This window comes from Petromyzon marinus (assembly GCF_048934315.1).
Source record: "Petromyzon marinus isolate PM22_M1 ecotype Great Lakes invasive population chromosome 68 unlocalized genomic scaffold, UKy_Petmar_22M1.pri1.0 chr68_unloc.1, whole genome shotgun sequence".
NCBI lineage: Eukaryota > Metazoa > Chordata > Hyperoartia > Petromyzontiformes > Petromyzontidae > Petromyzon > Petromyzon marinus.
Window position 1 is genome coordinate 5,353,576 of NW_027422597.1, and position 12,715 is coordinate 5,366,290.

Below are 12,715 nucleotides of genomic sequence, written 5' to 3' on the forward strand. Positions count from 1 at the left end.
TGTGGTAGTAGTTACATTGGAGAAACCAAACGCCATGTCTCGGACCGCATTCGTGAACACAAGGCAGACCTTAAACACGGTAGGACCAACACCTCGGCCGTAGCAGATCATTGTTCTAATTCAGTGGGCTCACATGCCATTGACTTTTCCAAGACAGAGGTTCTTTGTAAGCCATCTGGCTTCCATGAGAGATTCGTTCATGAGGCTATCCACATATACAAGCACAGAGACAATTTCAACCGAGAAGATGGATTCTATCTTAGCAATCATTGGAAAGATTTGATAAACCATTTCAGTTCTTAATTGATTGTTCACACTTACAGTGGCTTTCAGACAGCATACATTATAAAAAAATTCGTCTCCCCCCTCCTCTTTTCAAAATATAGATGGACTAGTCCTGGGTAAACTGCCAAATCGCTGCGCGTGGCGCTAACGTTTTTTTATAAATAAATAAATGCGCCGTTTAAAAATTAATTTATGCAAACCAACACACCTGAAGATGACCATTTGAGTTATAGTCGAAACGTCGTGAGAATTTTTTTGTTTTATATATATTTTATTATTTTGTTGTTTCTCTTCAACGTGACTTTACCGAAAAAACTAAGCATATAGTCACTGATTGTCACGTGTTATGCGTGGTGACATCACCACGCACGTTCCCATGCATAGTGGCTGTGGCGCGCGTCTCCATAGCAACCAGCTTCTGTATTAACCAGCTGTTTGTATTGAAGGCGATATAAAAACAACTTACATCGATCTTCTTGTTTCGGTTTCAGTTTAATTTATTTGGTATAGCCACGTGAGCCATTCGGCTCTTGAATCGGGTGCAACCGCAACAAACAAAAAAAACATGAACAAGAAAACATCTTAAAGTGACTTTGTGTGTGACTGTGCAAACAGAAAATCCAGGAAAAAAAACAGCAAAATATTTCAGAAAAAGCACCGTACACCAACGCTGTGTGCAAAAATCTGAGAGGGATGCAAGTCAAACAACAACAACAACCACAAGACAACTTAGATTAAGGCCATCAGTCTAACTCCATACTAAAACAAACACACATGGCCAAACAAAAAATACGTTTTCGAAACCACCAAAATAAAGCCATAAAAGCAATGTAACATTGTATCACTAGATGGCAGCACAATCCAGACTAGCGGAGACAACAACAAAGATCCCCCGTGTAGCCTTAACAGACTGTTGAGGCTAGTGCTGTTAGCGAGTAGCAGCACTTGTGAAGGCCATCACTGTGGCACACGAGGGGGTGGGTGGCCAGCACTACGCCCGGCCGCCTTTGTCTCCCTAGTGGCGATGTTTCCTATACACCGCCCCAGGTATACATTTAATGCCGAGTCGACCTAGGGGAGGCCCAGGACCGGTTATTCAAATCATTCGTCACCGGCGTTGGCGGCCATGAGCGGGAATCCAACTCAGTTGGCCCGGTTTCGTAGCGCAGCGCGCTGCTAACCGCTGCGCCACCGCTCCCCACGCCGGGTGGCAGCGCAGCCCCGAGCGGCAGAGACGCGGACACCGTGGGGCTCCCATCACGAGGAGACCCCACGTGGAGACGTCTCAACGTGAATTCGCGCCGCTGACATCGCTCCTTCACACCGTTGCCGTAGTCCAGGATGCGTCTAATACGACGCGTTGCTTTGAGTGAGCGAGCAGCCTGGCTGAGCGGCAGCGATGGACCGCACGGAGGGATCCGCTGAACGAGCAGCTGACCGTCATCTACCACGTGACGAGCACGAGGCCTAGCCCAGCCCTCACCAATTAGAGACCAGCACATGAAGTGGGGTGCGAGGAGGTGGGGGGGAGGGCGCCCTTGATTTGTGGGGGGGGGGGGGGTGAGGGGGAGGGAGAGGGGTAGTGGGATGGGTAGGGGGAGTGGTAGAGGTAGGGATTGGGGGAGGGCGTGTGCGGTGCTCGGGAAGGGTTCGTGAAGGTGGGGAGGAGTTGACTGGGTATGGTGGGGCTTGGGGGTTGTCACGCGAGAGGAGGGACCCCTAGGGGCTGGAGGAGATGGGGATGTTGGGGGTCACGTGGGGTTAATTTGTTTGACTGCCGGCACTGGTCCAGAGTTGCGGACCGAGTCACGAATCGCGACCGATTCCCAGACATCGTTTGGGTCCCAGCGGTGCCTGGAGCGGTGTTGCTGCGCGCCACGCGAGGACGCTGCCACTCCACCGCAGCGATTCGCGGGGCGCGCTGATTAAGGGGCCATCCATTTAGTACGTACTTGACCATTCCCCCCCTCCCTGTACGTACGTACCCTTTTTACACCCTCCCCCCCCCCCCACCTGCGTAAGTAGGCTTGACTAACCCCCCCCCCCCCCCCTCTGAAACCTATAGAACGGCCGATATTTAATCCACGCAGAAACGATCAAGGATTACTAATATTAACGTGTTTAAGCAAACAGGTAGTCCACCACCGGCTGCATTATTATTATAAAGGCTTCATCCCCCCCGCCCGTTTCTAATGCGTACGTACATTATCAGTAGACCCCCATACGCAAGCTTACGCATTTGGGTTAACCCCCCTCCCCCCTCTATGCGTACATACTAAATGTATGTCCCCGAATGAAAGTGCACAGGAGACTTCAAAAGAGGCTGTGGCCAAATCAACCCGGAATGTCGCCGATTTTTTTCCAGATCTCGGAAGCGACGCAAGGTTGAGCCTGGACTGTGGCACTTGGATTGGTGAGCGGCGTGCACGTCAGAGTGCGGTGTGCAGGTTACGTGTTGTGTCTTTCTTCGATGCGCTTTCAGGTTATCCCGCTTGTTGATCATCGCGATGTCTGTGACGTTCCCTCCATGTGTTGGGAGCATCGTCAACATTTGAAGCTTCTTCAGTTGTAAGCGGAAATGTTAGAAGCATTGACAGCTTTCATTCTTCGTTACGGTGGTGCTGAGATTCCAATTAAAATTAAGTTATTTAATGAGCTTCAGGATACTCTTCGAGCCATGGATGAGGTTTTACATATTTGTTCAAGTAACGAGACATTGACTGAACATGAAGGGACTTGCATTTCTCCTCCTCAATCGATCTTCCGTCTGCGTGCCAACATCGCCCTCACTCAAGTGGGCATCTCGGCACATCACAGCAGCACGGGACCAGTACCAGGTCAACTTGCAACGAATAGCAGAATAACATTAAGTACCAAATAAAGTGAATAATAGGTAAATAAAATTAAGAATGAATTGAATATTAAAGAATAATACAATTGTAAATTAAATGAATACATTACGTGAGTTGACGCATTTAAATAAAATACAACTTTTTTATATAATTTAAAAAAAGTGAATTATTTATGAATAAGTAAATAATAAAATAAATATTTGTCATTTGCGTTATAATTTAAATATAATCAAACTAGAAAATAATGTTTATAAAATATCTACTAATTTAAATAAAATGAACAATGTATGAATAATACATGGACAATAAACAACAAGCAAATTAAAAGAATAATAAAACACCAGTTCCCCCTCCGCATTGTTAAATGGTGGATATTAGGGGCAGGCGAGTGTGAGTAGATGCGTCTTGTCCAGAGCACGGAGTTGAGAGACACCCGGCGCGTTGTGGACGTCCTGTCGAGTGAACAATCCCGGTGCGGTTTGGATGAACTTATTCAATCGCACAAACGCCACTCACCCATTGTACATCACATAAAGTGCGGGGGAAATCAATGCTGTTGGGAATGTATTTTTTAAATCAAATGAACCACGCGTGACAGCACCCTCTGCATGTAGGCACACGAGCTACACTATCAAAGTGAAGGAGTGTGCATACGTCAATGAGAATGGACGTGAGGGGTCGTGAGTAGCAACGCTGCTGAGTTGCTCCAGCGCAGCTGCTCGAGTGGAGGAGGAGAGGTGAGTTTGATGATGAACCCGAGTACCCAGACGCATCTAACGCGATGGAGCAGGTGGAGATGAGTCCACTTACTGTACTGCCATCTGCTGGCACGCCAGGTTATGGTGACCTCAGTGCCCAGGGGGATGGGAGTGATCCACCTGGATTACAGGGGATCCCTCCCTCCTCAATGGAATCCAGTGCTGGATTTCAGGCACTCATCACCACAGCTCGTGCTATGCAGGTACAGCACAGTAGGTTGTTGGAGGGTAAGAAGAAGGTGGTTGGAAAGTCTGTAGAGAAGTTTATGAATGACAACAAAAAAAGTGTCACGTTGACAAAAGACAAATAATTCACTACTTTAGCCCACCGGTGTGTTGAAAAGTGAATCCACATTTACAGTTTGAGTACGACGTTTCGCTGGTAAATACATCCAGCATCATTGGGCAATTCGCCAGAATGGTAAAGCCCTCGCTTGCTTCCGGTTTTATATAGAGCAGCAGGGTGACGTCATCACTTAACTCATATCAGGTGCAGTGATTAGAGGCGGAGGGGGTATTGTAATTATATAATCGATTAGTAATCAGTCATTGGTTATGATTATTCAAAAACTAGTATCTTGCACTAAAGACGCATTACCTAAACTATCAACAGAAGGTGTATATCGGATTAATTGTTCATGTGGCAGCTGCTACATTGGGCAGACGGGACGTAACATCAGTGTAAGACTAAAAGAACATCAGAGAAATATTAAATTATCTCAAACACAACTGTCGGCAGTGGCAGAACATGCTTGTCAACAAGGACACTCAATTGATTTTGACAATATTGCAGTGGTGTGTAAAACTAATTATTACTGGCAAAGACTAATTAGAGAATCCATTGAAATTGAGAGGAACAAGAATAACTTTAATCGCTCTGACAGCTACCGGCTTAGTGCAGCCTGGAAGCGTATTATTAAATAATACACATTACATTTTGATTTAAAGAATTACTAATCTACAACTCATTACTAATCATAACCAATGACTGATTACTAATCGATTATATAATTACAATACCCCCCCCCCCTCCGCCTTTAATCTCTGCACCTGATATGAGTTAAGTGATGACGTCACCCTGCTGCTCTATATAAAACCGGGAGCAAGCGAGGGCTTTACCATTCTGGCGAATTGCCCGATGATGCTTGGATGTATTTACCAGCGAAACGTCGTACTCAAACTGTAAATGTGGATTCACTCTTCAACACACCGGTGGGCTAAAGTAGTGAATTATTTGTCTTTTGTCAACGTGACACTTTTTTTGCTGATTGGCCGTGTCGGGTGGTGGAGGGTTACGACACATTTATAAATAAACGCGATCTAACCCAAAAACCGTTATTATGAATAATATTGGTCGCGAAAGCCTACGTGTTAAACTTAAAATGACAACAAAACAACCGAAGGCTTTAGCTGGTTGAGTAAAAAGAAGTAAAGCTGTCGAGAGAGATCGATATTGTTGGGGATATCTGCTGTGGACGGAGCTATTCATCTACGAGCCACCCATTTCAACGCGCGCAGTTACTCAGAATAAATAATTTATAGTGTCCACAGGCCGTGCGGATCGTGGGGGTTGTTTGGCCATACTTCACTACGCCAACCAGTACGGGTTGGTGATAGACGTGGGATCTATAGACAGAGGTACATATTGCAGTACAACATTGGATTGTTCAGCTCTACCCTGTTCTACCCACATCAATGTCCAGCCTACCAATTGGAAAATAACTGACTGACAGAGGCAAGGCACTTATAAGGCCACACAGAAGGTTTAACGAACCCGCTTCATGTACAACATCTGGCTATTTTGCAGGTCAACTATTTTTGAGTTTCACAAATATTGGTGATCCACCAACCCCCCCCCCCCCCCACCTCCACAAAACGGGCTTTCACTCAGATGGGCTCCACCGAGTGACGCTGATGAAGGTGGTGGTGAAGCCTCTTCAGCCTGTGCGCGTGTTGTACTATCGATGCGCTGTGCTTTAAGAATTGTAATCGTCATCGTTTTTCAAAATAACTCAACACATCAATTATACCACCATGAAAATAAATACGCGACGTTTATAGCAATTGCCATTCTTCTTAAACCCATTATGTATATGCTCTCAAGAAGAGCCATTGTCTGAAACGTCACCAGTTAAGCGTTATCTATTATCTGGCTATTGTTGACGAATGTGTTGAGAGTTTGTTATCTTTGCTTGTGCACACCTGGCAACGCAGTGTCATTAAATAATAATAATTGGAAATTTAAAAGTTAAATAAGAGGTTTGTTTTACGTTGAGGGCTGACAGGCGGCTTAAAGGTTAAAATACCTGCGACCTGTGGAGACCAACAAGAAGTGGAATGATTCAGCAGGCACTGGCACAAGTCTCAGCAGCATTCAAAATTTGAGCACCTTATCTCTTGAACAGCTGCAATGCGAATAGTTTAAGCACGAGTTGTCATTCCATTTTGCACTTTAACCATAAGCAAACAAATCACGTGACATGTTTCAGGCTATTTGGGGACAAAATGAGGGTATAGTCTATCGTCTCAAAAGTAATTGAGACTGCCTAACAACACAGATATAGTAAGTTCAACATACATAGTATCCATGCATCTTGCCTGATATTCATTGAAGTCTGCCTGACATTTTTCACATGTCCCTGAAGTTACAGATGTTTTTTGCTATCGTCTACTAGATGATGAGGTGCACTAAGCCTCATCAAATTTAAATACTCCACATGTGGTTGTCTGGGTTGGGCTGCGTGTTGACCGTCACGTCTCTCAAGCATTCTCCAGGTGCTAAAGTGGCCATTTACAGGCGTTAAATACGAAATACAAAAGTTACTTCTACTATGACTCCTTCATATGTCAGCAGCGCGTTCTTCAACGCACAGCCTAACCGAAGACAATGCACTTGGATTACGAGCCGATGTGAACACTTGAACGTTAAATTAAATGAAAAGAGTATGAAAATTACTTTCTCGCAATAAATACAATAGGAGTATAAACATACAATCCGGATTGGTGAAGTGGGGTCGAGGCCCATTTAATGATCAACTCTTCAATGATGTTGGACGTGGCCAGATATTTAACTCATATCACCAGATTAGCCTTGACATCTCTTCACAATGGTCACTGTTAGCCACTCTCCTACCTTCATTGGCCTCCTGGATTGTCACTTCATTATCAGCAGTCCAGCTCTAGAGGAGATGACGTCTGACTGCTCAGGCTGCCGGAGTTTATCGGTCAAAGCGGGGAGTCTTTATCTGCGGAAACCGAGCTCCCATGGAGAGTCTCTCACGATTCTGACCTCGGCCTCGTGCTGGTCACGGCCTACGCATCTCCTATTGGCCGCCTCATTAAGAGCGTTGGCGTCAAACACCATCGCTGCGCAGACAGCACCAGATTCCTCGCCTCAGTTGATTACACGGAAGATTAAAAGTAACAATATAGATAAGCAGTCACTACGACCCCTTAATATAGTTATTGTTTTTAACCTGAGGTGCATGCAACCCCTAGAGATGCGAGATGCCCTTTCTGGGGGTGCGAGACATGCCAGATTTTTTAGAAGGTAAATAATTGAAACACAAATTAAGAACGGACACGTAAGTAACGTAACAACTTTGTTTCATCAAACCCTATGTATTTATTAATATTGTACATTTTTTTACGATTGATAACGAAATCGATGCAAAGCTGCAATAAAGGTTAAGAACCACTGCCTTCATATATCTGTCCCTCCAAACAAAGACGACGACTGTGTTTATTACAGAACTCATGAGGCCCATTATCTTCTGGGAGAGTCACATGTGACATGTCAGTAGCATTAATAATTATACAAGCAGATTCTGCATTGGCTTTGATGTACAGTATGTCTACATCATTATACCTCCTTTGCCAGTACCAAAATCTAAAAATCGAGTTGTTCCATTTTTTATGGCAACTAAACTGAAATATTTTACGAGGAATCATGTCTGCATTAACCACAATACTTATGATCAAAATGCAAACAAAAACAACACGCACGCACCTTCTGGGGGTGCGAGACATGGTCAGTTTTTTGTTTAAAGGTAAATAGAAAAATAAATAAATTACAGGTACATAACTACAACTACCTTGTTTAAAAAAAATATTTATTACTTAACATTGTAATTTTGTTAACGATTAAGAACCAAAGGGGTGCAAGGCTGCCGTGAATGTTAAGAACCACTGAGGTAGAGAGATGAAGATCTACAGATGAGTGAGGAGGGCTTCAGAGTCGGGGTGGTCACACACAGAAGTCGCGCGATGCATGGGAGGCTTCAGCTGGTTTAGAGACAGCAGAGATGCCGGCAGAACCGGCTGAGCGCGACCCCCGTAGAACGCCGATTTCGTTGTCGTGCTCTTTGTGCAGGAGAACATTTTAACATCTACAAAAATAAATTAAATCAACAAATCTTCAAAGTATCTACGAGTGAGAATACACAGCAGAGCTGGACGAGTAAAGTACCCACCCCCATCATTCGCTCGACCAATGAGAGCGTCGATTCGAAGATTTCGTGACTGCAGGAATTACTCTTTAGTTTTTTCGGTAAAGTCACGTATAAATAAGAAATAATAAAATAACAAAATAGCGTACGACGTTTCGGTTGCAACACAAGCAGCCATCATCAGGTACAGAAGAGCTAAATTTACGAGAGAGCAAACACATATCCCCAGACGTATATACAGACACCCAAGTAGGGGGAACTAACACAGATTCAACAGGGGACACAGAGACAGAATCACACCAAACAAGCAGGGTTTAGCAAAATTTGGAAACCATATAATGCAACACAGACGGTCGGTCACAACACAATTAACGCATAGTCTGGTTGATTACGCTATTTCAAAGATTGATAAATTGCAAGTTAAGTATGAAATTTTAAAATACAGACCACACACACACACACATAGACATCCAAGCAGAGCGAACCAGCACAGAGTGAAATCGCCTTAAATAGGCAGAGAAGGTAAGGCTGAGAGACAATGGGACAAATTAGCATGAGGTGTGCATGGAGCAAAGGGGGGTGCGGAAAGTGTGGAGCAGCAGCACACACTCGGAAACACCAAGGCCCACACACAGGCAGAGACAGCACAGAGACACAAATCCAAGCCAAGACAAAGGCAGATACACAAGCAGAGACAACACAAAGACACAGACCTCATACCTCCCCGTAGAGGTGGTTTAGACTTGATTCGAAGCTTTCGTGACTGCAGGAATTACTCTTTGTTTTTTTCGGTAAAGTCACATATAAATAATAAATAAGAAAAAATAAATAAACATAATAGCGTACTACGTTTCGGTTGCAACACAAGCAGCCATCATCAGGTGCAGAAGAGCTAAATTTACGAGAGAGAGGAAACACATAACCCCAGATGCATATACGGACACCTAAGTTTCGGGAACTAACACAGATACAACAGGGGAAACAGAGAGAGAATCACACCAAACAAACAGGGTTTAGCAAAATTTGGAAACCATATAAAGCAACACAGACGGTCGGTCAAAACACGTCCACGCATCGGTGGGCACCAGGAGACAGGGCATGGCTTCACTGCCCCCAGGTGCCGGTGTCCACATCGGAAAAACTCCTCAGGCCATGGCGGGGTCCGGTATAGGTGGTTGAGGTCCTGCGTCCCCAATGTATTCAAATTCGCTGGGGACGGCGTCACTGGTTCGTTTACCCTTCTCGGTTAAAACCCTTCATCACGCCGTGCACGCCTGCGACACACACACAACACGGGGGCCGAGTGTGCGACGCGTCCGACGAGCCAGATGTTGCCCCATTGGTGCCTAACCCACAGCGCAGGTGTGTCATTCCTCCTGCAGATGACACGGGAGTGACAGCTCTGTGCAGGCCACGTTTGGCCTCGATGGACCATGGATCGTCAGGTGTCCTCGTGGAGATGCCTCAAGACCCACCTCATGACCCACCTGACGCTCTTGTTCATACTCCTGCTCCTCCTGTGCCGCCGACGAAGCCTATCATCCCCTACGATGGCTCTGCAAAACACACGTGCGCTAAATCTCGCCGGTTTTCATGATGCTTCTCTTCCTTGCTGACACGTTCTCGGTTCCTAATCGGTTTTGCTACACTCGCCGCCTGCTCTATCACATCGTGTGTATGTTCGGTGTCATGACTGATTGCCTTGTACATACGCTGTGTTGTTAGGGGGGAATTTACATGGGTTTTTTTCTGTTCTTGTGAGGCACACTCACCATTCTTCCATCGTTGATAATTTCGGAGTTGCACATTGTTGCAGCCAGGACGGATGGATTTTCCGAAGGAGGTGGTGATGTAGAGGTGTTAACTTCTCACTGTTGGGTAACCTGCATTGTCACTAGGTATCAAAGGGGCAGTGCAGCGTTACCTCTGTGTACATAACGGTTGGGGTCAGACGAGGTGAAGTGGATCGTAGCCACAGTTTGGTAAGAACCAATCAGACAGTTCCACGTGGGAATGTGGGATTGGTTACACCTGGCCACAAACGGGTATAAGAAGGGTGACCGCGCAGAGCGCGGGGAGTTCTCTCCCTACACGAAGACCGAAGCCCGGGCTGAAGATAGCCAGGACCGTGGACCCAGCCTTCCAGCCCTTCTGAAGGCTAAGGCTCGGCGTATCCAGTGGTCAAGACCAGCCGGGCCAGCGGTGGGTCAGATAGCCTCCCCTAGGTCCCAGCCGGAGGACTCTAGGATAGCGGTAGACGTGTGAGTAAGTCCCGCCAAGATAGGAGGCTGTTCCTCCTTAGGTTAGGAAAAGACCTGTGTGTAGGTCACGCTAAGTCCGGAGGCTGTACCTTCTTAGGGTATCAGGTGAGGGGACCGTATACCCCTCTGTTTGCTAAGGACTGTGTAAAGAGAAGTATTACAATAAACAGAGTGTGCCTCATAAGTTTATTCGTCATTATAAACACTACAATATCAACAATAACAACTTATTTCTTTAAGCGTTCTTTTTCATTTAATGCGTTTTTCTAAAGAGTAGATTCCTTTGATACATTATGTTCATTAAAGTTAAATTCCAACAGGTGTGTAGAGTCGCCGTGTGCATTGTGTTTGTGCAGATAGGATGCAAGTTCACATTCCAGGCAGTGTCTCAATGTCAATAACGACAATCAAAACATTAAACGTATTTTACTCCCGTCTACACCGTCCTGGTCCAGCATCTTTCTGAGCCACACAGCGAGCGATCCGAATGAAGCCAACCACCGTTGCCTCCAGCCTGCTCGTTCCACTCCAATAACTCATTGCTCCCAGCATGCGCTGATGCTCCACTGCAGTGTTCATCAATTGGTCTCTACAAGTCTACGGGTTCCTCTGAGTGGATCTTGGAGACTTGTTCTTTTCAGTGAGTCTATGCACGTGTGGGTGTCTACGTCAGTCCAGGTTGGTGGCTATGCTTGTAGCCTCTATACCCACAATATCTGGAACTATTCAGGCAACTTCACCTGTCCCCTGTCTAATTATGTTGTTAGAACCCCCCTCATCAACTCTGCCTCGTTAACCCCCTTGATTTATTTCTGATCGTCAATAGGTGGGTACGTGTATAGGTATTCAAAGTTTAACCCACCGAGAACTGGAGAGACCAGAATGAGTCGCATCTGCAAGCTTGAACTGGTGCAGGAGTCTGCCAGTAGCAGGCGGTGATTGCAGCTGCTGTGTGCAATCACAATTGAGATAACATCTCGCCGTGGTGGTGAGATGTTAACTCCCTTGCTTGGTATGGACGAGGTCGTGGGCTCGATCTCGACCCTGACGCCGGTATATTTGTTTTTTGCATCTTTTCTTTCTCCCCCTGGTCATGTGGATTTCTCTCTGGATTCCTCAGGTTTTTCGCTCAATATTTAGAGTAATTGGCTGCTGTAAATGTCCACATTATGATAAGCCACTTCTTTGTGCTATCATATGTGATAGCCAGGTTGCTTTAAAAAATAGCTATATAGCTCAGTGGCTCTTACCTCGTAAAATAAAAATGGGAAATAATTTGCCGTGTCATTTTTGGAATTTGGAAAAATGACACTCGGTCCCAATGGGGCCTACCCTTCGGAGGATGGTGAACGTCGACTGTGCAGTAGACAGAGCAGTGACGGTGACAGCACCCGCATTCGTGGAACCACTGAAACGGAGTGGCAATAACTTCCGCAAGGCCACCTCGCTGCCCCAAAATGTGGATTAATCGATCTTTATTCCACGTGCAAATATCGCCCTCACTAAACTAGGCATCGCTGCACGTTACAGCAGGACAGAGACGGTATCGAGGGCATAGTAAAACCAAAATTGAAAAAATCCAGTCACGACCACAGTGCCCGAATGGGCAAAATAAAGTTAAACCATATGCAACGAATATATAGCGTGAAAGATATATACTTCGTAAATAAAATAAATACAAATTAGAGAAACAGTTTAAAAAATACAAATGGGTGCGATTGGTGGGCAATTTGTCTTTGTGAGAACGACATTTTTTTCCATCGCATAACTCTGTGCTCCTTAACGGATGTAATTTGATTTGGCACAAGCTGAGCCAACTTTTTTTGGCCCCTATGCAAGTTAACCACGCATTGCACTACCACCATTTCCAAAGCAGTGAGGGTGGCCCGTGGTAAAAATATTCAAATATTTAACCTGGGAAATGTCCCCTCAGATGGAACCTCTCATTAACTTAAGGGTGTTCAGGGTGCCGATTGACGCGTAGAAAAAAAAAATGAGCATCATGGAGAATACAAAAATTAAAAATGCCTTCAAAATGCAACACATTAACCTGATTGCAAAAAAAAAAAAACACTCCCATACAGAAATACAGGTCTCGCCGGTTCTGCCAC